Source organism: Ornithorhynchus anatinus, chromosome 14 (assembly GCF_004115215.2).
Source record: "Ornithorhynchus anatinus isolate Pmale09 chromosome 14, mOrnAna1.pri.v4, whole genome shotgun sequence".
NCBI classification, from domain to species: Eukaryota; Metazoa; Chordata; class Mammalia; order Monotremata; family Ornithorhynchidae; genus Ornithorhynchus; species Ornithorhynchus anatinus.
In genome coordinates, this window is record NC_041741.1 from 37,805,200 (window position 1) to 37,831,612 (window position 26,413).

A 26,413-nucleotide genomic window follows, 5' to 3' on the forward strand; every position below is an offset into this window, starting at 1 on the left:
GCGACTTGCTAAACTGCCACGTCTCTCAGATGATGTGTGTGTGTCCCCATTTTGGTACAGTGGGTCTCCTTATCCCAGAGGGTTCTGAGTGCCCAGTAGTAGGCCAAAATAGGGTGGTAGATAAGAACTTCACCTTGAAAAACACTCTGTTGGTTCATTTTGACTGGGCTTAATTGCTAAAATAGTGAAAATAAGTGATTCACAATTCTAGAGCTAGGTTTAAGCCTGTTGATGAAGCTAATTCGATATTCTTTGTCTAACCGTGTTAAATAAATGGGAGGCTACTTTATGAATCAGATGATTTCCACAAAATATTTAAAGGCAAGGCAGGTCAACGAGTCATGGGGTCATGTGGTACAATGCAGAGAAAGTCGTGCCTTTGTGCCACCTGGCATTCCAGGAGCAGGTGTGCATGGAGATAAAGAGCTGTATTGGTACCCTTCACAACAAAGGGCAAAGCAGTTCCTTTATTTGCTTGCTATTAAGTTACATTATTCATCGTGTCCAAGAACTCAGGTATACTCTTATCCTTGCCTGTATATTTAAAAAGTCTATTAAAGTTCATATGTAGCTGGTAGCACAACTAACACATCTGATGCAGCAATGAGATTCAAGAATATCGGGTATTTTTTACAGCCGCTAGTCTTTCAAGAAAATCAAATCTGACTCACCAGTGCAAGTTAAAATAGAAAGTAGAAATGATCTTTGTTATGTCCAAGGATACTTTTAAAAAATGCAGTTATTTGCATGTTATTCCTGAGACAGTGGAGATCTTTCTTTAAGGCCTGCACTATTCCTTCAAGCCACTTTATCATTCATCTCGCTTTCACAGAGTAATTCTTACTGATTAGGAATTCAGGGCCTATGTGGTAAATGTGTGGGATTTTCCTGTTCAAATCCAGTCCTTGTCTTTTTTTTATGTTGTCAAGTCATCCCCGACCCATAATAACACTTTGGCATATCTCTCAATCCAGTCCTATTGCTAATAGTTTATAGCCATTGCACTGTTTACTATTATACTCCATATTAGGAGAAATATAACACTTATTAATAGTTGAATGAATTCCAGTTAATTATTTTTATTCATGCTCTAAAGCTGCTGTTCATATTCAGGAGGAAACTTCAGAAAGCTAACAGTAGTTGTCACACTTTTCTAATAGTGTGGAACTATTCTCCAAAACAGCATAGAAGCAGCATGGAGTAATGGATGGAGCACGGGCTTGGGAATCAGAAGATCGTGGGTTCTAATCCCGGCTCCACCACTTGTCTGCTATGTGACCTTGGGCAAGGCATTTCACTTTTTTGGGCCTCAGTTCCTCCTCTGTAAAATGAGGATTGAGTCTGTGAGCCCCACGTGGGACAGGGACTGTGTCCAACCCAATCTGCTTGTATCCATTCCAGTGCTTAGTACAGTCCTTGGCACATAGTTAAGCGCTTAACGAATACTATAATTATTGTTATTACTAATGGAGGTGAGACTAGCCGTCGTCATCGACTGGGAGTGACAGTGTATGGCAGTGTCCTTGAAGAATGACTATGAGAGCTCAATTTTGTTTTTTCTTTCATGTCATTGTAGATAATATAAATATTCTTAGTTGTGAGGGTTGTGCTCAAATAGGGTGAAGATACTATGTTTTGATGCCTTAAAGTAACTTAATGAGGAGGAATGAAATTCACATCCTGACTCTAGTTAGCTCAGCAGTAATTTTGGACCAGTCAGAACATCCCATATTTGCTGTACTTAAACTGTACTTTCAGTAAGAAACTTTCAAACATAAATCTTGGTTGTGGCCAGTATATAGGAACTGGTTAGTGGCTTTAAGAAAAGGGTAACTAAGCAAGTGGTGGTTGAGAGGCTAGACTATAAGGTCCTGTAGGCAGTGATAGCGTCTAATTATTATCATCATCCTCAATGGTATTTATTGAGCAGTTACTATGTGCAGAACACTGTACTAAGCAGTGGTTGGTGGTTTCTCCTCATCTTCTTTGACAAAAAGTACTGAACTGACCACAACCTCCGAGAAGGATGCTACTATATTTCCTGAATCTTTTTTGGTAGCATATGGGATTGTCTCCCAAACTGAATAAATTGTTGTTAAGAATCCTAAAATATCTTAAATCAACTTAAATATAATCTAAAGTTACTAAACATCAAAAATTCACTCTCTGTGATATTGCTAGAATATGATTTATGAAAAAATTGTCTATTTAGGTCCCAGATGGATTGTTTGCTGACTCCAGGAGACATTGGTCTTAGGCAAAGAACTAGATATCAGTACTTGGCGATTTGAAAATTTAAGGAATCAATTCAGTGGAGTTTCAGTTATTTGATTTGCAAAATAGTGCATGCTTATCAATAATTCTACTTATTCATAAAGCTTTGCTTAACAAAGATGCAAGCATATAGAAAAGCTCTGCATTTGTGGTTTTAATAGGTATGGAAAATGCTAAGTATCATGCTTCTGAAATGGAGCTGACCTCTTAAATAATGCAGAAATATCAATCGGTTATTCATGAAGGTAATAAAAATGCAGTGCAATTCTTGCCAACAAAAAGAACTTCACAATAGTTTCTGTTTTTCTAAAGGTGCAAACCATCTAAGGTAGACCATCTCTGAAAATTATAATGCAGATATATTCACTGCCAGGAGTTTCGGAAGGACAAAAGACATTAAAAAAAAAAGAGCAAGAGATTGTTGGTCTTTTGCAGCCCTGAACTGAATACTTGTTTAAGAAATACATTTACCAAATAAGAGTAATAGTGGTAATAATTATAATTAAGAATTAGCTTACTATGTGCCAAACATTGTACCAAGCACTGGGATAGATACAAGATAATTAGGTCTAGCTGGCACAGTCCCTAGCCCACATATGGCGTACAGTCTGAGAGAGAACAGGTATTGAATCCCCACTTTACAGATTAGAAACTGAGGCATGGAGAACTTAAGCAATTTGACTAAGGTTACACAACAGGCAGGTGCCTAATCTGGAACTAAAATCCAGGTCCTCTGATGTCCAGGCCAGTGTTTCTTCCTCGAGGCCACACTGCTTTTTGTCTAGGATGCAAATCGTGGCTCTTGACCTATTTGTAGCTCTTATGGAATCAAAGTGCATTGAATGGGTGGCTATCAAAAAAACAGACCTTTGCTGTTCTCCACCTGCCAGTGGAATGGCTTTTGGGGGGTTTGCCTCAAAACACTGGGTTGGAGTGGGGGGGATTCTCCCAGCTAATTGACCTGCAACATACTATTACAGTCATCTCTGTCCTCACCGCCTTTTATAAGATATGCAAGATGGGCGATTAGCAATGAAAAATGTGAACTGGGATGAAGGGAGAAAAGGAATCCAGAGAGAGGAGCAGTAGAACAGTGGTCATCTTCTCTGGTGACCTGGGTCTTTTCTCAAACTTTCCAGGGGTAGGAAGACTTAATATTCCAAAGTTACTTTTGGGAAAAAAAGACCCTTTTCAAGAAATAATGTCATCACATCATGCAATACTCAGTACACATATGGAAAAATGCAGTTTTATAGGACTGAGACTGCAAGGAGAAATTTCCTGTCAGTTTAAATTGAACTGATTTATCATAGTCTAGTGGCTAGAGCACGGGCTTGGGAATCAGAGAACCTGAGTTCTAATTCTGGCTCTGCCATTTGTCTGCTGAGTGAGCTTGGGCAAGTCGTTTAACTTCTCTGTGCCTCAGTTTCCTCATCTGTAAAATGAGGATTAAGTATGTGATCCCTCTCCTTAGACTGTGAGCCTAGTGTGGTACAGGGACTGCCCCTGGCATGCTTATCTTGTATCTACCCCAGCTCTTAGAACAGTACTTGACACATAGTAAGTGCTTAAAAAATCATAATTATTTAAAAATTAAAGCAATGGAATCTCTTTTTTATGGTATTTTAATATTATGTGTCAAACAGTCTTCTAAGTGCTGGGATAGGTACAAGTTGGAGTCCACATAGAGCATACAGACTAAGTAAAAGGGAGAACAAGTATTTAATTCCCATTTTACAGTTGAGAAAACTGAGGCACAGAGAGGTTAAGTGAGTTGCCCAAGGTCACCGTGCAAGCAATTGGCAGAGCAGGGATTAGAATCCAGGTCCTCTAACTCCCAGGCCCATGCTCTTTCCACCAGACCTCATTATCTGGAGGTCTTTAAAATTAGCGGAGATATTTGTGTGTCCTGTATGGGTAGGAGCCACTTCCATATTTTTACCAAGAAAACTCTCTGGATACACTACCCGAATGATTGCAAGTGGAGAGTGGAGTGTTGTGGGAGAAGTGTGTCCGATGTGTCGCTATGGGTCGGGAACAACTCGACATCATAAGACCAGACACAGTCTTGCCAGGAGCCAAATGAGGACTCCAGGAAAACCCTCCATCTAGAAGGAAGTAGTCATTTTTTAAAAAATGTTAGCTGGTCATACCAGGCTGACATATATCAATTAACAATAGGGTGAATCCTTGAGTGATGAGACAGTTTATGAACCTGAGGCAAAGACATCATTGCAGTATGAAACCTAAGGGTATTGTTTTGTAAGTCACAGGAGGAGGTGAATGGCTTTGGAGCTTTTCCCGTACTCACAGGTGGTGATCCATATAAGGTTATTAATCTTGGAGTATGGATAGCCATAAAGACAAAATAGTTTATTTCTGAAATTTATGCTTGAGTTAATACCTTGAGATAATAAACCCAAGTAAAAGTAAATGATTTTCTTCTTAGTTTTAGTTAAGGTTAGGAATCAGTGTTTCATAAATAGGCAAATGTATCAGTTTTGTGGTCATAAAGTACAGTTAGTTGAATTTAGTAAGAGAGAGGTATTTTCAGATTAGGTCCTGTAGGTGGGTAGTTAACCTGGAATAGATTGAATTTTTGATTTAGTTATTCAAGTGGTATAAATTATAATCTATCAGAGAAACCTTTGGTTGGAAGACCTGTTAACCCAATGCATCTATTTCCTGTAATTGGTGTTTGAAAAGACTGAATGAGATTACATCCAGAGATTTCAATCACCTGTTAACTCAATACAGAAAGCACAGAAAGAATTTTGCCTTCACTTTTCCTGCAATTGTAATTTCCTCTGTGGTCATCCAGGGCCAATTAATTTTTCTTGTGGGCTTCCTCAGAGCTGAAAACAAAACTTGGGGACTATGAGGACAATGCCTAGGAAAATGAGTGATTACGCTAAATTCACAGATCTTCCAGAAATGTTTTTTCCAATTTTGTATTTGTTGCAAATGTATCCGGTGTTCAGGTGTGGAAGGAATAAAGATAACAGCTGTGCAAGTCTTATCTCCAGCAGAATAAGAAGTGGTATAAGTGAGGTCTATTTAAGGATTCATTTTTTTCTACTCTCTTGGGTTCACACTTGTTTAAAGACTATATTTCTATTACATTTATGATTTTTCAATGCCTTGATTTTGAGTGTTGCATTATTTTCCTGTCTAAATGCAGATATTGAGTAAAAAAAGCTACACAGGTGAAAGCTATAGTCTGAAAATTTCTGGATCTTTTTCTTGTGCCAAAGCTGCAATTCCATCTCATTCCATTCCTTAAAAATAGCAGATTTATGAAATGCCTAGTCATCCATCTAATGAAATTAAAAATGGGGGGGGGGGGCAGGAGAAATGCCTGTTCTTTTTATTTCATGGCTTTGTGTTTTGCAAATGAGTTTTACCTACTTAAGACTTACTGGCTCACATCCCAAGAAGTTGCTACCCTTTGCCAAAATCAATCGTAAGTCTTTAGTCAGTGCTGTTCATTCTCAGGAGGTGTAGCAGGTGCACATTTTGGATTACTGATGTTGAATGTGTTCATTTCCCCTCCTGTGTGCGGCAGGGACGGTGTTCGATTTGAGTATTTTGTACCATCTCGTTCATTCATTGTCGTATGTATTGAGCACTTACTCCGTGCAAACCACTGTAGTAAGCACTTCGCACGTAAGTGTTCAGTAGGCACTGTCATTGCTATTCACTACTCAATCACCTCTACCCTGGGTGGTGATGGAACCTTTCTGGTTCAGTTCCTTGGGGTGTCCTGACTTTCTTTCTGTCAGCAAAGGTTGCCATGGTGCCTGTTTCAGCTCCTTCACCATTCTGGTTGAGTCATAAGGTAGAATAATCATAAGGCGTAACTTTGCTGACTGTGCAGAGCTGGGTCAAGAGGCGATGGAATCACTAACTTTTTGCCATCCTGGTTACATTATCTGGCTTGATTTGCATTGACCAGATCATCGTTGGGGTTCGAATGTGGCCAAGAAGCAACGCGGCGAAGTGGAAAGAGCAAGGGCTTGGGAGTCAGAGGACGTGGGTTCTAATCCTGTCTCTGCACACTAGTCTGCTCTGTGACCTTGGGCAAATTGCTTCACTTTTCTATGCCTCTGTTACCTCATCTGTAAAATGGGCATTAAGACTGTGAGCCCCACGTGGGACAACCTGATTACCTTGTATTTACTCGAGCATTTAGAACAGTGCTTGGCACATAGTAAGCACTTAAATACCATAAGTATTATTATAATTATATTTAATTATACTCGAGCATTTAGAACAGTGCTTGGCACATAGTAAGCACTTAAATACCATAAGTATTATTATAATTATATTTAATTATTATATTAGTAGTTGTATTACTGTGGAGTGATGGATGACGCCCTTGATTCCTTGTGTCTACCCCAGTGCTTAGAACAGTGCTTGGCACATAGTAAGCACTGACAAAGGCCAACATTATTATTATTAATAATATTCAGTTCATTCAGTTGTATTAATTGAGCACTTATTGTGTGCAGAGCACTGTACTAAGCGCTTGGGAGAGTACGGTGTAGCAGTTAACAGACACATTCCCTGCCCACCATGATCTTGCAGTCTAGCGTTATACAATACTGGCATATGTGTCATGTCATCTCATCAACTGAGCAGTGCAACCCTTGGCCTTCCTTCACTTCCCCTGTCTTCTTATGCCATCACCTCGTACATTAATCCTTTGACAGCCCTGACTCCAATAAGAGATATTTGATGCCTCAGTATTTTACTCTCTTCTGTACTGTCAGCTCTGGTATCAAAGGGTAGTTTGTGTATTACCCAAGCCCATTTGTACTGCTACTTTCTCCTGCTGCCTGTCTTTGGTCATTTCCGTGCTCAAAGTCCCATTACCAGATGGTTGGCAGAGAAATAGGGGAATGAAACTTAACAATCAATGGGAGGATAAAGCTGTTGTCTAAAATGAGACTTGGGAATTATCCATCAAGTTAATGCTATATTTCCCCTTAATAAGGTTTGTCTTCATTTTTCATATAATAATAACAATGAACCCCTCCCAAAGGGTTGGTTACATTTTGGCCTATTGGATTTCTCAGATCAAATACCATATTTTGTCTGATCTGTCTTTAGATAAAAGGCTTTTAAAAAAAAGTTCTGTTCTTCTTGGATATTATTGTGTGGATTATCGGCTCTGAAGACTAAACCTCTCCCCTGTTCCATCACAGTTGTCCTGACAGTATGCTGAAGAGAAGCCTTTGGTAAGCCAGTTTGCCTATCGTTGAAAATAGTATGGTAGGAAAGAAGGAATGTTCCAGGAAGATTTATCATAGAATCTTACAGATGGGAAAGGACTTTTCTGAAATGATCTGATCCACCCAGAAAGCTAAATAACTAAACCATCCAACACCAATGATGGTGAATTTTCTATACTTGGAAGTAATTTAGGAAAATTAGACAACCAACATTCTAGCATTTTTTGAGCATTATCAAGAAGCAGCATGGCCTAGTGGAGAGAACCCAGGCCTGGGAGTAAGAGGACCTGGATTCTAATCCTGGCTCTGCCTCGTACCAGCCTTGTGACTTTGGGCAAGTCAGTTAACTTCTCTGTGCCTCAGTTTCCTCACCTCTAAAATGGGTAATACCTGTTCTCCTTTCTACTTAGACTGTGAGCCCCACATCGGACTGGAACTTTGGGTGATCTGATTATCCTGGTATCTACCCCAGTGTTTAGTACAGAGCTTGAATATTTAAGATAGTATTCAATATTACAATTTAAATAGTACATAGGAAGTAGTTAAATGCTACAACTCTTATTATCAGTATTTCTTAAGCACCTGCTGTGGAAAACACTGTACTAGGTCCTTAGGAGAGTCCAGTCAAAAAGTTAAAGCTACGGTCTTTTCCCTCCAGGAAGCTTCTAATCTAATAAGCGAGTCAGGCAAAGGCAGTAGTGGAGAGGCTTCCCAGTTGAGAGGCTGATGTCATTCTGTACCAACTGTTTGTAGGAAGGGTCTCCCCAATTCAAACAGCCTGGCCACTATTTTATCACTCTCAGCAATCACAGCTCCTGTACAAGGAACCCTAATTCCTTTAAATTTAAATTTTCCCTTCCTGAGTAGGTGCTCAGTCGGTCAGTGGATTCCAGAGTACGGGGAGAACAATCTCCTCCTCCCACCAGTCATGGGAATGCCTTTGTACGGGACCTACTCCAGTAATGTAGTGGTAGTGATATTAAGCACATTACTATGGATGGAGCACTGTAGTTAGCACTGGGAAAGAATATTCAGGTGGAAATTAGACATGGCTCCTGCCCTTGAGGCTCACAATCTAAAAATAAAATGGGGGAGATGAGACTGGTGGTAAAACACATAAGAAGGGAGAAAATGATACACTAAGACAACATAAAGACAAAAACAAAGATCTGTAGGGTAGTAAAAGTAGAGGAGTGGAATTTAGGCTCTTCGAATCCCTACCCTGAGGAATAGCATGGAATCTTCAAGGGTAGGTGGTAGCCATGAGGAGTATTGTTGGCAAGCATGTTAGAAATTCCCTTGAGATAAACTGGAGAATAGAGCTTATCGTATTGACTTTTTAATTTTTTTCCTTATCAAATTTGAAGTCCAAATATCCTAGATTTGTCTATCATGCATATGTATCCTTTTCTCTTTTTTCATTGTTGTATATTCATCAGTTATATGCTTATCATTCCTATTAGTTTGTAAGCTCTTTGGAGGTTAGAGAGAGCAGCTCTCCTTTCTAGTATATTCCCAAAGCACTTGTGTAGTGCTTGGCACACAGTAGGCTTTAGGGATAATATGTTTTGGTTACAGAAGAGTCTTCTACAAAAAGCTACCAAAGGCAAATCTAAATCTCCCAAGATTTAGATCATAAAATATTTGGTTTAATTTAATTTATAGAAACACTTGAGTACCATGGATCTTTAAATGGCTTTTAGCATTTCTATTCCCAAATGAAATTTTCAATTCAAAATAGGGTAGAAGTAAGTGATAATAGTTGAAATACAGTTGTCTAGGTCATCCCATCAGCATAACACAGTATGTATGATATGCTACTCACTTACAGTATATAGCATACTTTAGACTATTTTATTGCCTAAACAGTTCCTTAATAATAATAATAATAATAATGGTATTTGTTAAGCACTTACTATGTGCAAAGCACTATTCTAAGCACTGGGGTAGATATAAGGTAATCAGATTGTCCCATGTGGGGCTCACAGTCTTTATCCCCATTTTACAGATGAGGCAACAGGGCACAGAGAAGTGAAGTGATTTGCCCAAAGTCACACTGCTGGTAAATGGCAGAGCCTGGATTACAGCCCACAACCTCTGTCTCCCAGGTCCAGGCTCTTTCCACTAAGCCATGATGCTTCTGAAACCAAAACCAAGCAGTGGACAATCAATCGTCTTTGAAAAATTTAGGAAAATTTATAAAAAAAATGAACAGGATTGACAAGATCCCTTTTTATTTTTAGAGGGACGGAACTAGATTTTTAAAAAATCTGTGGAAAAGTAATGCCTGAACTAATTTATTTCTCTTGAGCACTGGCATTTTATGTTCTGGAATATTTGGTTTTATGGTTCATTCTAGGCTATAGGTAAATGTGTATTGTTAGCTAGAAGAAATTGTCTGAAGTCATCAACAGACAGGCTTCTTTGTACCCCAGCTTGAGTATGTTTGATATGCTACTGATAAATGAGCATATTCTAATTGAAAACAGTATCCTTCCAGATGATCATTGGAAAGTAACCTTCATACTCTATAAAAGCATTACTATGGTAATTTACTTATTAAGCTTCTTGCCCTCACACGAATCTGCAGCAGGAAAACTGACAAAGAGAAACTCAGAAGGAATTTTCCATAGTGTCTCATTCCGTAGATTTAAAGGGGAAGATGAGAAACTAGGGAGCCTGTGACTTCTAAAATTCATTCTCTCTCTCTCTTCCCCCCCCCCCCCCCGCCAGAGCTCTGCCCAGTCAATTATGTACCAACATACCAGTAATTAGATTAGAATGCAGTAGTTTAAGAACAGAAAGGTAAAGCTCTTAGGTATTCTTTTTTACCTACTGACATAATGACACGATCATGGGTGGTGGTGGTGAGTCTCTACTTTTCTTTAAGAGAAGTGTATAAAAGAACATATATTCTATCTGTACCACTTCTTATTTTCACTCGAGTGCTTCATTAAATAGATGTTAACTTTTATTCTTCTCTCCATGTGATTGCTCAGTCTTGGTGACTGTCATGCCTATTTAGCATTGTATAATTTCATATGAATCTTTACTAAGGACACATTTAACACAGTTACCATATTTACTTAAATGGAGAATGGAGGAGTATAGTTTCTTTCTAGTTTTCTTTTCTCATTTGTAACCGTCGGTTGTTTGTATCTAGATTTTGGTCCTTACTCCATGGTGATTGAGAAGAAAAGGACAGTGTTTTAGAAAATACAAAAAATACGTTAATGCTTTTATTCAACCTTTTTGGAGACTAAATACCCAGGTAATAGAAAGTTGGCTTTTTATGGAAAAATAATAGGATCATTTCAACAGAATTTAGAATGCTTCTTGGCCCTTTGAAGAATGCAACTAAAGGAGAAGTGAAATCAATCAGTGGTGTTTACTGAGCACTTATTGTGTGCAGAGCATATTCTGAAATGTGACTGTAATGCTTCCTTAGCTAGTATTGAGTGGTTATCCCCATTTTGTTTTCACAAAGCCCAAGGATGAGGCAGGTGAAGCATTGGAGTTGTTTTTGGTAACTGCCAAATCACAGTTCTGGGAAGTGGTCAGAAAGTAAGAATTTTTTGCAGGAGGAAACAGCATATCGATGTGAAGAACATAAATATTTGGAGAGGAAAAGGCTTAGGCTTGTTGCTCGAAACCGAGATTTACTAGCTGCCAGCACATTCTGAGAATTACAGATTGGTGGTCAAGTTGATGCAAATATTGATGACTTGAGTTCAGGTTAGACTCTCAAAAAGCCTAGAGATTTACCTTCTTTGAGCTTTGCTGTTGCGAACAGCTTTGTGTTTTCTGTGTGTTTTGTAATCCTTTATCGAAATTCTAGGAAGGATTATCGAATGTTATCACCCCATTGTTTTGCTGTCTCTGGAATTCTTATTATAGCACACTTGGTGATAGTTTTAATTAGATTCCCAAAAGGAGTTCTCAGGCAATTTGGTTAATGTTATATTTCACTTTCCCAAGCGCTTAGTACAATGTTCTGCGTACAGAAGGGCTAAATAAATACGAATGAATGAATAGTAATGCACAAGTTTTTTGAGTGACCCCTTGCTCACTCCCTCCCACCCTGCAACTTCCACCCCCTTCAAATCTGCCAGACCACTACTCTCCCTATTTTCAAATCCTTTTTGAAATTACATCTCTTCCAAGAGGCCTTTCTTGATTAATTTATGTTCTCCCAGAGACAGTTACTTGGAACTTTTGAGTTATCGTCTCACCTGTGCACTCACCATCACCTGTAATGTTTCTGTACATATCAGTTTGCACATGCTACTATTCAAACACTTATTCATGTACCTGTTTTCCATTCTCATTTTCCGCCTGTCTGTAATGTATTCTGTGTGTCTTCCCATTAGATTGAAGAAAGGATCATGACTTCTAAATCTATAGTATATCACAAGTGCCTAGTACATTGTTATGCACACAGATGCTCAATAAATCCATCAGTGATATTATTATGATATTTGTTAAGCACTTACTGTGTGCCAAGCACTGTTCTAAGCACTGGGATAGATACAAGGCAATCAGGGTGTCCCATGTGGGGCTCACAGTCTTAATCCCCATTTTACAGATGAGGTAATTGAGGCACGGAGAAGTTGAGTGGTTTGCCCAAGGTCACACAGCCGACAAGTGGCGGAGCTGGGATTAGAACCCACATCCTCTGACTCCCAAGCCCGTGTTCTTTCCACTAAGCCATGCTGCTTCAGAGCACGGTACTAATCACTTAGGAGAGCACAGTAGAGCTGGTAGAGACAATTCGTGCTCTCTAAGAGCTGGATGTCATTGATTTTATTCAAGGCTCTGATGGTTAAAAAAGAACAGGATTCTGTGCCCTCTTCATGCCAGCCTTGGTTTATTTTCTAGTTCCCATTCATAGTGCTCATTGGAAAAAGATGGACATTCTCCCTTGATTTGAGCCCCATGTGTGATGTATATCAACAGAATTCTTCAAATCCCAAGCTTTTAAGCACTCAGAGTACTTATAAGTGACCTTTAGAGGGAAACATTGAGGAGAACTGTTATACCATCAGGTCTCTTATTGTGTGTTGTAAGGGAAGTTTTGATGTTTAAAGAGAACTATAATGTGGAAGTTTGCATCAGATCCCTCACTTATTAATGATTACTCATCCCTGCTGTAGAATTAACTGGAGGGTGGGTAGTGGGTTAGATGTGGGTGGAGGGAAAACCTCCAAATCCAATTTACAAGGCTATTTAAATCAATTGTGACTCCATAACTTTGGGTTAAGAGGGTTTCACTTAATCATTGTAGCCACGTTTGAATTCATAGGTGATTTTTCACTGTCAGTGGCATCTTCTTCAAATATGTCTTCAAATATATACTTCATATTTGAAGAAGACACCAGTGACAGTGAAAGTGAATGTTGGCTTTTTTTCCCCACAGCTATGGCTAGTTTATAGGGATGAAACCCCCCCACTTATTTTAACCTAAATGATCATTATGGTATAAGAAATGTGCCATAATATATATGACTCTTTAAACATCCTGTATGCTAAAGCAATTTGTCCTGAGAATTAATAATGATAATTGTGGCATTTATCAGGCACTGTACCAGTTGCTGGGGTGGGTACAAGCAACTTAGGTTGGACAGAGTCCCTGTCCCACATGGGGCTTACAGTCTTAATCCCCACCCATTGTATGGATGAGGTAACTGAGGCACAGAGAAGGTAAATGACTTGCCCAGGGTCACACAGAATACAAATGGCAGAGCCAGCATTAGAACTTAGGTCCTTTTGACTCCCAGTTCTCTGCTCTCTCCCCTACACCATGCTGCTTCTTTGGAAAGTGTGCAGGTTAACCACTGTATTAATTCACTCATTCAGTAGTATTTATTGAGCACTTACTATGTGCAAAGCACTGTAATAATAATAATCTTGGTATTTGTTAAGTGCTTACTATGTGCAGAGCACTGTTCTAAGCGCTGAGGTAGATAGAGGGTAAACAGGTTGTCCCACGTGAGGCTCACAGTTAATCCCCATTTTACAGATGAGGGAACTGAGGCACAGAGGAGTGAAGTGACTTGCCCACAGGCACACAGCTGACAAGTGGCAGAGTCGGGATTCGAACCCATGACCTCTGACTCCCAAGCCCGGGCTCTTTTCACTGAGCCACACTGTACTAACTCTTGGGAGAGTACCATACAACATCAAAAACATTACTGTCCACAGAGAGCTAATTTCATTCTTTTACTTCCAGGGGACTAGTGATACTATAAATTGGAAGTTCAAGGCCTTACATGTCAATTGAAAAAGAGAAACCTCTCCTGTACCTAACCTGAGTTCTTTTAGTAAAATGCCCTTTCTCATTTTGACTCAGTTCCCAAGTAGTAACTATGGCATTTAATTACGACGTATATTGAGTAATTACTGTGTGCTAAGCACTAGGATAGATCAGACATATCAGATTGTATACACTCCAAGTATTTCCAGTTTTAACAAGAGATTTATTTTTCAAATCACCCCGTAGTCTTAAAAAAGAAAGCCTTGGTATTTTATTGATTCCTGTCAGATTATCTCTTGACCATCTGTTCTAACTTTAATTGGCAAGAGTAAACATTAGAGGCTTAAAAAATAGCTTAACTTTGCTATGACCTATTATGAAACTGGAGGTTTTTTAAAAAAACTTTTTTAAAGTGGCAAAACTTTTCAAATTAGTTGAGTTCATGGAAGTGAATTTAGTGTTCTGTTTCAGAGACTTTTTTTGGAAAAACAATTATTTCATCCACTAGGCAAATTTCCCCCATTGCATTTTAGTTTTTGTTCATTGCCCGATTTCTCCAGCTCTTTAATTATCCAAGGTATCCAAGAGTTTACAAAATAATGTAATTTAAATTCCTCAGCCAATGTTGCATTTCAGTGTACTGCAGGAGTCTCACAGAGCTTACAAACTTATTCTGGTACATGGCAATCGGGAGAATGGTGGCTCTTCATTTGATTGGAAGTTTCACAAAAATGACAGCAGCCCAGGAAAAAAATGAGCTTTAGTGAAAAACTCATCAGCCCAGCAAAGCATCATATACATTTGCACAGACTAGTATAGACTGTGGCTCAGAAATTGGAGTTTTTAACCTTATTTTCACCCCTGGAGAGCATCTCACTGTCAGTAAAGTCATTGTTGAATCTCAAGGACAGCTATGTACATTTGTGTATTATCTCAACTCAGTTTGGCTTTATTTTAAATATCAGATTCAAACACGGTCCTCCTATAAAATAAAAGATCTTGGGATGTCTAGCTACTGAAGTAAAAGAGGATATGATGCAGAGTGACACCTATGAAAGGTGCACATTTGAGGCTTTTTGGACTGCATGTAACTCTGAATTTCTACCTTGGATATTTTTTTTGTTGTTAATGTTATTAAGCACTTACTATGTGCCAGGCACTGTATTAAGAACTGGGATAGATACAAGCTAATCAGAATGGAAACAGTTCATGTCCCACATGGGGCTCATAGTCTTAATTCCCATTTTACAGATGAGGTAACTGAGGCACAGAGAAGTTAAGTTACTTGCCCATGGTCACACAACAGTCAAATGGTGAAGCCAGGATTAGAATCCAGGTCATCTTGACTCCCAGGCCTGTGCTCTATCTATTAGGCCATGCTAATTTTCCAAAATCAAATCTTATTGAGCTACCATACCTCAGGTTAATTCAGGGCTCCGAAAGCAGAGCAATAGTTTGTGCCCATTTCTCACAATCGAGTTAGCCTCTGGTATACCGTTGGGCTCATTTCCTCAAAAATCTCCAGTGGTTGCCCACGCACCTCCATACTAAAAAAAAACCCCAAACACTTCCTCACCAGTGGATTTAAAGCACTCCATCACCTTGCCCCCTTCTACCTAGCTTTGCTTCTCTCTTTCTACAACCCAACCTGCATACTTGGCTCCTGTAGTGCAAATCTTCTCACTGTGTGTCGATCTTGCCAATCTCACCACCAACCCCTAGCCCGTGGCCTGCCTCTGGCCTGAAACACTCTTTCCTCAAATCTGACAGACAATTACTCATCCCCATTCAAAGCCCTACTGAAGGCATATCTCCTCCAAGAGGCCTTCCCAGACTAAGCCCCACTTTTCCTCATGTCTCACTCCCTTTTGCATCACTGTGACTTGCTCCCTTTGCTCTTCCCTACTCTCCCAGCCCCACAGCACTTATATATATATATTTTTTTTAATTATTTGTATTGATGTCTGTCTTCCCCCCTCTAGACTGTGAACTTGTTGTGGGCAGGGAATGTCACTGTTTATTGTACTTTCCCAAGTGCTTAGTACAGTACTCTGCACATAGTAAGTGCTTCGTAAATACAATTGAATGAATTTCTAGTTTGACAAAATTCTTTCTGTCCAGCGTCAGTCTGCGCACTATATTAATTAAACGGCCAGTGTGAGCACAGCATTATTTGGGGCGCTGTGGAGACACAAAGGAAGAACCACTCAGCCACTTCCCTATAGGAACTTATAATATTATGAGGAAGACGAGGCAAGCGTAAATACACTAGTACAACCTAAACAAAAATGACAGGCACAGACAACAGTAACAAAGAAGTCATTTATCCAGTATGCCTCAGCAGTTAAAAAGTCAATCAGTCGTACTTTTTGATCACCTATTGTGTGTAGAGCACTGTACTAGGTATTTGGGAGAGTTCACTATAAAAGAGTAGACATAGATGCCTTCCACCCACAAGGAGCATACAGACTAGAGGAAGGGCCACCTGAATGCTGAGCATCACTACGAAGAGTTAGAAACAAAACACATAACATGGACGTGTCCCTATGTAAGACCAATATTTTCCTTTGATGTTACATGCAATTCTGGTTGCCATGTTTCAGGAAGGACATAGAGCAGGAGAAGGAATAGAGTAGGGCAACAGGATGATCAGGGGCATTCTGTATGAGGAGAGGCTGAAAGATGTCATCAACCTCAAAATGCAAAGGCTAAAAGAGAAGATGATTGAAGTCGACCAAATTAGGATTCATACAAACAGGATGATCACTGAATTATTGTTGACCAAATCCCAAAGTACCAGGATCATGTGGCATTCCTTAAAGTTTGATAGTGGTAGTTTCAAAGCAAATGAAACTCTTTTTGTAGTGGATGATAAATTGAAGGAATGCATTGCCGCAGGAAGTTGTGCAGACCAAAAATATTGACACGCTGGATAAAATCTTAGATGAAAGGTCCAGAGTGGATTACTAGAAGGAAAATAATGTGATTAAAGAGGGAAATGTATGTCCCTAAAAACGAAAACTGATGTCAAGGAGAGCAGCAAACATATAGTTCTTCCACAAAGTGTTGTCATTACTGGGGACTGAAGAGACTGTTGGTCTGAACCAGTATAATTCTTATAAGAGAATTAATAGTAAATATATGCATTCACCATTTATACATTTGCATAAGGGCTATGTTGTAATTAGAATCAGGTGAGATTGTTAGAGGAAGATTTTGGTAGATTAAGAGTTCATTGAAAGTTCTAAGATGGATGACAGCTTAATTTTTTATGTTTTAATATTCAAGGCTATGAAAATGAATAAAGGAGGGCTATGAATACGAATAAAATCAAGACTATAATAGCAAAGAGTTTTGTAGATTTCTTAGTGATTGCATTGTCTTATGCCTCTCATCACACTCAGATGTCACTTTTTAGTAATTTATTTTAGTTATCTTTAACATGGAAATCTTTGGTGTTATTTCTTTTTTATGGTATTTGTTAAGCATTTACTATGTGCTAGGCGCTGGTATAGAGACAAGATAATCAGGTTGGACACAGTCCATGTTCCACAAAGGACTCACAATCTCAATCTCCAATTTACAGATAAAATAGCTGAGGCACAGAGAAATGCAGTGGCTTGCCCAAGGTCACCCAGCAGACAAGTGGTGGAGCTGGGATTAGAACCCAGATCCTATTGATTCCCAGAGCTATGCTCTATTAAGCCATGCTGCTTCTCCGTTGAGTCTTTTACCTGGTGATATAACTCTAGGTTATCTCTACCTTTTTAGGCATTGATTCTTCATTACACTATTCTCAAAATGAAAACTAAGATTTTTAAATAAAACTAAAATGTTCAAATGAAAATTCATCTCCGAGGTCAAAATGGAAGGGGTCAATTATTTCAGGTTTTCTATTAGTGAGCACATTTGTCACTTCCAGCCCTTACAAGGTATTATATGTGAGAACAAAGTAAAGGACACTTAGAGACTTCCCATGTGTAACATATGAAAAATGTGGTAGCATATTAAAAGTATCCGAGGAAGTGAATGCTTATAAAATGGGAGTCAAATTATTTCTCATAAATCTTTCCTTTGTAGCTTTGAAAGGTCACACGATCTCTCAGGTTGAATTTCTCAATTTTCTCAAGGGAAGCAGGTACCTTCTCAAGTCATTGACCTGTGAGAATTGAGGGGTAAAGCAGAAACATTTAAAGAACAATATACTAGTAGACTTTATTTTAAAGTGGCTTTCAAGTTTTGATTATTGAAGAAAAACTGCATTTTAAATGGACACCTTCTTGGTTTTTTCACCGTGCCCCGCATCCGAAGAATAGGCAGCAGTCAGAGGGCGGGTGCGGGACTAATTATTGCTGAGCATACAGTTTTGAGGAGTGGGATGCGTTTATCTGATTCAGAACTGTGCTGTCAGTCCTTTGGTCAGTTGTCATGCTGACACTGCTCAAACCCTGCTGATTGGTGGTTTGGCATGACTGATATGGAATACTGATGCCTTTTCCTGTCACAGTTCCTTTACATTTGGAAGGGACTTTTTTTACATTCCCTTCTCTCACTCTCTCCCCACCCCTTTCTTCACTCCTAAATCCCTTTGGGAGGCAAGTCACATTGTGATTTGAGACTATGAAGAAGAAAACAGAGCAGCCAGAGTGACTGAGGAAATCCACCAGTCTGCTTTTAACTCCAGTTCTGTGTCATTCCTCTAGACTTCTTAGGTTTTTACAGCACAAACAACTGTGTGCCCGGCTTGGAGAGCTGAAGAGACTTGTGTGGTGGTGTTTACAGTATATCATCACTTACCTGTCTTCTCCTGGTCAGCGTTTAAGGAGCATCAGTTGGATAGCTTTCTGTTGAAGATATTTAGGAAGAATCCCTGGGTTCATTCTGTTTAGCTCTTTCTATTTTTATGGTAAGTACCAGCATGTCTCGAATGAGCATAGCTTCTTTGCTGCAGTGCACGCTTTTTCTTCCCAGCTAGGAGAACTAGTGACCTTCATTCTGCATTTATCCTCTGTTTTAATTGATTTGTGTTCGTGTCTATCTGGATGACTAAAGTGCAAGTGGTGGTCCTTTTGGGGGGGTAATAAACCTGAGCTCCTTCACAGTGATCAAAACATTAGCACTCTCTTTGTCCTTGAAACAGTAGCCATAGAAATGTGCTCACAATTGTAAACTGCAGCAGTGGCAAGGGATTCTGAGAGAGCTAAATGAAAGGTAATTCAGGGAGAAATAACCTTAAGTGATGGTCTTCCCTGAAAGGGCCAAAAAGGGCCATGGTGTGTCTAATCCTAAGGTAAACTATTTCATTCCTCTGTTAGAAGACTAAAGGACTCGTGTGAATCATGTCAATATATTTTAAAGGGTGCAGGAGCTAACAATTTCCAATGTACTTATCTTTTTGGATTTCAACTTTGGCAATATAATTCCTGGGGGGAAGAATTCCATACTGACATGGGTTGACAGAGATCCAACTGGTTTGTTACTCTGATTTTTAGGAGTTTTAGGTTTTAAGCTATTTAAAAAACAAAAAACCCACCATACTTTAAAAAAAAATTTCAAAGCAGCAGCAGTTTCACCATCCTGCCTTGGGATGTTTTATGCTATTTTAACTATTTTGACTGTGTTAAAAAAAAAAAAAGCAAGCTGCCTGTTAAAAACAATAAATTTTGCATTCTCTTTCTTTTTAAGGTTGAGAGATTGAGCTAGGGTGGGGAAACAGGTAGAGAAGCTTACAAAGTTAAGGAGCCAGCATTTGTCAATATTTACAAAATATCTTTAGTTGGCTCCTACATATATGTAACCTATATATTTATAAGTGAATTTGGGGATTGAATAATGAGGAATAAGTGTGTCTTTGAGGTAAGCATAAAATCTTTTAGGAATCCATAAAGTGCGTTGTTTACAGTTCACCCTTCACATTCCAATTATGTTAGCTAGGAGTTCTACACTTTTTTAATCTCCATAGGCTCTTTACAGGGTTATGCTAATAGTTCCACAGTTTCAAGCATATCATAGGCTGTTTTAAGATGAAAGAAAGCAAGGCAATTTAGATAAATTCCATCTAAACATTGTGTATTAATGAGGACAGTTTTGAGTACCATGTTTTGATTCCCTGCTTCAGTTGCTCACGCATGAACTAAAATTTTGACATCTGATTTACAATTGTATTTTTCTAAGGTAGAAATGTATAACCCTATTTGAGAGTGCATTTGTTGGGTTTAGTTTTTCATGATGGCTTTTCACTCAGTAGAAGCTTATGTTAAGTAATCTCACCTGCAGCCTATAAAGGAGAAACAAGGAAAAGAATGGGGAGTGAAATTTATCTTTTTTCTCTCATCCTTTTCAGTGAAAGTGTAAGATCTTGAAGTTCTTTAATTAGTCTGTTGCCTATCACCACTCTAGGATATGTAGGAGATTGTTCTGATGGTGATGAGTTTGCACACATTTATATACTTGCTGTTGTTGACCTCTGCTCTTGTGTCCAGGTGGTTTTGAAAAAACCTGCTTAACTCATTGAATTAAGTCACATGTGGATTAAGAATTTGCAGGCATTTGAATGATTAGGTCTTAAGAGGGTGAGAAGTAGCATTTAAGCTGTAACTAGTATCTTTCTTGGGTTGAGTTTCTTAGGGGCTTTTAATATTGACTGGAGTAGTTTGTTTTTTTTTAATATATGACTCTGTTCCATGGAAGTACCAGGCTGCAGTTTGTCAGAGAAGGCCAGATGTTGATTTTTTTTCTTGCCTTGCCATGAAACGAGGTGGTTTTATGATAATTCCTTAGTGCACATGTGTTATGATTCATTTCAGTTTTTGTTTTGCAAAAAAGAAATGCGTGGCGGGGCACACAGTTGAACTTAAGGCATGTCATCTAATCAGATGCTCAGATGGATGACAAATTCAGTTATATAAATTTTCCATTTTCATCAATAATGGTTGAAGATATATTGATGATAACTAGGATTTGAGAAATGAAATCCTAATGAGTCATTTATAGCTTCCATTTCCTTGTCTACACAACTATAGCATTTTAATGGCAATTTTGGGGTATTTACAGGCAAAAATGTGCCAAGCAATTAATGGGAGGGTGGGGTCTAAATTTACATATTCTATTACTTTTGTATATTTTCACTTTGAGTATCAACATTTAAGTTTGTGGAATGAACTTGATATTTATATCAGTTTTAGAATTTACATCTTCTAGTATGTTAAACTGTCATCCAGGAAGGCGAGTACATGAAAATAATTTTAAGGGTTTTTAAAGTAGCATTATTTTGTAGGAATTCCCTGCTCTCTTCCTCCTACCCCAACCTCCTTGTTTGCCAGAGACCCCCTTCAGGAATTGTTTGAATTGGGATAGTGCATCTCCAAGCACTTCCTTGTTTCACAGCATGGTGTCATGTTAATTCCTTTGCAGTGTAGCTGAACACTGCATAGAAAAGTACTGCAGGAAAAAAACGCTAAAAGCTCCATTACTGAATAGAGTACCTTTGGAATGGTAAAGTAATCACAAAATATTTGGTATATTTTGTATGCAACTCCTTGATTCTGAATAGCTAATGAGAAGCAAAACACAGATAATTGTGTGAAATGTTCTAGAAAATCTTGGTTGTTATAAATTTAGTTTATACATTTGGTACCTTACTCAATGGTAGCAAATATTAAAGTTCAGATATTTAACTTATAAATGCTTCGGTTTGTGCCTATCTGTATTCTCCCCTCAGATGGTCCTAATTTTTACTTCTTTGCAGGTCTGCTTGCTTCTTCTCTCACCCCTTCTCTCTTTCCCCCTCCCATGCATTCACTCATACCCATGCATTGACTCTGATGTGAACATAGGTCTATTCAAGAATACTGTATTTTCTCTCTCTGAGAACATGAACTTTAAATGCTCGAGCCTTAATGCTTTAGAAAAAATATTTAAGATTGCTTTATCAATGTAACTATATTACTGCATTTGTCATCACTGATCATTCAAACTGCTTTCCATAGCTGATTATCTAACCATAAATAGGTTGGTAGTTATGCATTTTAATGAGTGCAGTCTAACTGGCAAGGTTGAATGGTACAAAAAAATCTTGACTGACTCTGAAGGGGCTGCTGTATAAAGAGGTTCTTTTTTAATAATAAACAAAATAATGGTGGTATGTTAAGTGCTTAAGTGTCAAGTACTGTAATCGTAATAATAATAATGATATTTGTTATTTAAGTGCTTACTATGTGCCACATAGTAACTGTAACTAAATGTTGAGGTAGATACAGCCAGATCAGACGTAGTTCCTGACTTATAAGGGGATAAAAATCTAAGGGGAAGGAAGAACAAGAATTGAATGCCCATTTTCCCGATGAGGAAACTGAGGCACAGAAAAAGTTAAGTGACTTGTCCAAGGGCACGCAGCAGGCAAGAGGAAGACCCGGAATAGAACCCAGGTCTTGTGACTCACACCCTGTAATCTTTCATTAAGCCATGCACACTTCATTTTATTGGTGATAGCAAATAAAGTCCCTTCTTGAAATTGGGAAAATACTGTATGTTGATGAATAACAGAATGACTGGTCTTATTAAAGGTATTAGTTTTCATTTCTGGGTTACTTTCCATAGCACTGTAGGCAGATACTTGAGCTTGTATACCTAGCTTACCAAGAGAATGTTCTAGAATTAAGTGTGTATGAGAGAGGGGGAATAGCAGGAGTAAGAATGGAGTTCCTTATGGCAGTGCTATTACCATAAATATGAGAGAACTGGCTATATCAGTTTATCTTGTGAACTGGTTCATTCTTAATATGGGGAAGGAAATAGCACAAACAGGAAGAGTTAACTATTTGTGATTCCTTGGGTGGTATAAAACATTTAAAAATTACTTCTTATTCAGTATGCAGCTGATCAAGGTCCTGTGAGAACTGGAGAAGTCTGCTGAAGTTATACAGACTATTGTTTTGATTCATACCTACCAGTCAGTCAGTGGTATTTATTGAATGTTTTTATTGTGCAGTGGACACTGTGCTAAGTACTTGGAAGAGTACAAGTTGGTAGACATGATCCCCTCCCTCAAATAGCTTACAGCCTAACAGGTGAGCTAGACATTTAAAAAAAATTATAGATAAGGGACATGACTATGCTGTGAGGATGGGGGGGGAATACCTAAGTGCTTAGAGGGTGGGATTAAGTGCGCGGGTGAAGCATTAGGGAGAGGAGGATGAGAAGGAGATGCGATTTTAGTAGAACTTTTCAGATTTAAACAGTCTGTCAAATAACTAGGAAGAGGGAGTTTCAGGCAGGACAGAGGGTGTGGGCAAGGAATTGTTGGCAGATGAAATGACAAGGGACTGTGAGTAGATTAGCATTAACCAGCCAAGTGTGTGGGCTGGATTATAATAGGAGAGGAGTGAGGATAAGTGTGTGGAAGAGCTGATCGAGAGCCTTGAATCCGATGGTAATGGGTTTCCATTTGATGCAGAGGTAGTTGGGCAACCACTGGAGTCATTTCAGGAGTAGGAGGACATGCACAGAACAATTCTTTAGAAAAACGATCCAGGCAGCAAAGTGAAGGACTAGAGAGGAGAGAGGCAGGAAGCCAGGTGGTCAGCGAGAAAGCCGATGCGGTAGTGGATGGGATATGACAACTTTTAGAACCAGTGTGGTAGTGCGGATGAAGGAAGAGTGAATTCTGGAGATGTGGAGATAGAATTGACAAGATTTAGTGACTGACTGATTATGTAGGATGATGGAGTAGAGTGCATTGGATTTGACAAGAAGAAGGTAATTGGTGATTTTCGGGGGAGCAGTTTCAGTAGAGTGGAGGAGTTGGAAGTCAGCTTGAGGGGAAGTTGGAGGTGAGGAAGTGGAAGCAGTGGGAGTAACCCACTCATTCAAGGAGTTTGGACAGGAATGAATGGTAGGAGGGAGATGGGATGATAGCTGGATATTGGGGGCTGCAGTGACTACTGACCATTTGGTAAAGCCTACTCATGCTGTGGCGTGTTAATTTGTGAAGCAGTAAAAACTAAAACTACAGGGCCTGGGTGGAGGCAGAGATTGGAAACTTTTGAAAGATTTGGACAGGAGGCTGGCAGTAAGTAAGTTGATTGCTGCTCTAATTACTCTCTGATTCTTTGGAGTTATGAGTCTGCTTTCAAGTCTTCGAAGAGCTCATAAATTTCCTGAATAGTCCAGGAATTCCTAGGGCCGCTTCATGATAAAAGGTGTTCCTTCAGTTTAGTGGCAAAACATGAATCTCTCTCAGAATTCTGTTGTGAGTCTTGCCAGTGAGGGAATCTATTGACAGTGCCCTCATGAAACAGGCAAAGGAATCCTTATGTTATTCCAAAATACTTGATTTGTTCCTTTGAGGACCTAATGGACACTGTTAGTAAGTGCGGGGACAACCAGTCAAACTTTTTTTTTACAGAACATAACATTAATTCTGTCTAGATCTTATTAACCGTGACATCATATCCATAACATTGAAAGACAATGAAATTGAATGAACAACACTGTAAAGATTTGAAGGGTAGTGACTTTGGGGGCCATGGGGTCTCCTGTCAGGAACAATTAATGAGCCTCAGTTCGGAGATTTCCGGAACAAGAATCTGGGCAGGGAATTGATTTTCACGCCAGTGACTTGTGTAGTACCTCTTGCACTCTCTCATATCTGCCAGTCATTTTCTTACTTGGGAATGGTGAGCAAATAGGCAGGCAAGGGTGTAGTACATTGAGAAGTGAACGTGTGATGTTTGCCTGCATTAGCCAGATAAAGGCAGAAGAACCTAGATCTCCTGCTCTAATAATAATAATTATAATTTTGGTATTTAAGTGCTTACTATGTTCCAGACACGGTACTGAGCGCAGGGGTGGGTACAAGCAAATCGAGTTGGACTAGATCAACAGACAAACTTGTAGAGCGTGTACCATTCATGTTATATATAATAGCCCTGCAGTATCCAAATATAGTAGCAAGTCCTCTCTGTCTCCTCATTCTCCTGACCCATCCAGAATGAGGGAGAGATTCAGTGAATATTATTTAATCGATGAGTGGTATTTATTATTGGATGCTGAGCACCGTACTAAGAGCTTGAGAGAGTACAACCGAGCTGGTAGACCAGTTCCCTGATGACAGCAAGTTTACGGTCTAAATTTTAATAATGATATTGCTGTAGATTCAGTAACTCTTTTCACTGTTTGTGGATATAAATATAAGAATATAGCACATTTTAAAATTCTTTCTTTAAAATCATCACACATATCATGTGTAGCTTCTTTCTGAGGAAATGAATTGAAAAATTCTTATTTCTATTTTATAAATAGAGTGGTACATTTCAGAAGGGCTCAGCACATCAAGCCACTGTCTTCTTCCCCAACCCTGCTAACTTTTCTAGGCTAGTCCTGTTGAAACATAGTTGGCATGGACAGTTTTGAGGCTTGTTCAGAGTTGTGTTTTTCAGGGTTATTAAGATATTATAGATTTTGCAATTTCCTAGTAACTATTTGCAGTTGTCTGTGGCCCTCCTAGCCCCAACTTGTTTTCTGTATGATTACTTAGACTATAAGCCCTATGGGGAACAGGATTGATTCCAATCTGAGTTTTTGGTGTCTAATCCAGAGCTTAGTCCAGTGCTTGGCACATAGTAAGTGCTTAATAAATACCACAATAATTATTATTTTGATGCCTTTCTCACCTTCTTTTTCCCCTCTTCTCCCATACGTTGCTCAGGGATTTCAACATCCAAGTTGATAATCCTGGTGAACCCTGAGCTGCCTGTTTTCTTTAACTTTACAACTCTACCAACTTTCTATTCCTCCCCACATCACCCATTCACCAACTTGGTTACATACTAGGTGTCAAAAGTCATTGTTCCATTTCTAACCTCACTAATTCTGAAATTCTACTCCTTGACCACAGTCTTCTTATCGGTTTCTCTCTCACACTACTCTTTAGAGATCTTTGATCTCTTAACCCTATTTGCTCACCTCCCCTCTCCCCCTCCCATCATGCCCCATTTGGACTTCCTACCCAACCTCCACTCCCTTGATGCATAAATCCACACCTTCAACTCTGCCCTCTCTCCCTTGACCCCGACCCTCTATTATCTTGCACCACAAACCCCCCAGCCTTTGATTTTCTCCACAATACACTCCCTTTGCCTCTGCACTCATGCCACTGACCTCTGTTGGTGGCAATCCAGACACTAAATCAACTTCGGCCATTTTAGATTCGTCTTCACGTGTTCGAACTCTGCCATCTCCTCTGCTCACCGTGCTTCAGTGACTCCCATGCTCATTGCTCTTCCAACTGTTCTAGACCTTTAACTCCCCCCAGAAATCCCCAGTTCCTCAACCCATATCGCTCCAGTGACCTTGCTAACACTTTGACAAAGTTATTCCTTCAATTGTATTTATTGAGCGCTTACTAAGTGCAGAGCACTGTACTTATTACTTTGGAGAGTATCCTACAGCGGAGCTGGTAGTTACATTCCCTGCCCACAAGGAACTTTCAATCTAAAAGTCCAAGCTCCACAAACTCTTTCCTTCAACTCCTCTACTCCCTATCACTTCCTCACTCAATTTAGGTTTGTATTAACAGTTCTGAAAACAACACTATTGAAAACAGCACTTTTTTAAACAAGACACCAATATATTTAACATGTCATAATTCAGC

At 39.1% G+C, this 26,413-nt stretch overlaps 1 protein-coding gene across 5 annotated transcripts in view; it reads left to right on the forward strand.

Moving 5' to 3' along the window:
• Positions 1 to 26,413, forward strand: part of ANO4 (anoctamin 4) — a 173,046-nt gene that overhangs the window by 24,161 nt on the left and 122,472 nt on the right. The window contains exon 1 of one of the 5 annotated variants that reach the window (XM_029079557.2): positions 18,375 to 18,667. The exons of the other annotated variants lie outside the window; for them this stretch is intronic. The gene's annotated coding sequence lies outside the window, so the exon portion shown is untranslated. Of the gene's footprint in view, positions 1 to 18,374; positions 18,668 to 26,413 lie in introns of those variants that run through there. 5 annotated transcript variants of the gene reach the window in all.